Source organism: Fundulus heteroclitus, unplaced genomic scaffold (genome assembly GCF_011125445.2).
Source record: "Fundulus heteroclitus isolate FHET01 unplaced genomic scaffold, MU-UCD_Fhet_4.1 scaffold_61, whole genome shotgun sequence".
Taxonomy (NCBI): domain Eukaryota; kingdom Metazoa; phylum Chordata; class Actinopteri; order Cyprinodontiformes; family Fundulidae; genus Fundulus; species Fundulus heteroclitus.
The window spans coordinates 1,337,821-1,338,043 of NW_023397044.1; positions in this window are offsets into that span (position 1 = coordinate 1,337,821).

Here is a 223-nt window from a genome sequence, read left to right on the forward strand (position 1 = left end):
ATTAGGGATTAAGTTGGTCAGAAAATGGAGGGATGGACTTAGGCTGTGTGCTTCAAATTAATGGTTTACCTAAAGTTCTGGTGTTGAAAAAGGCAAAGTTGTTCAGCAAATTGAATCGGAACCTGACTGTAATAACATGATTGTGGTTGTATGAACTGGATTAAAAGAAAATGTACCCAACCATGGAAACTGATGGTGGTGTCTGGCCACAACATTAAGACAG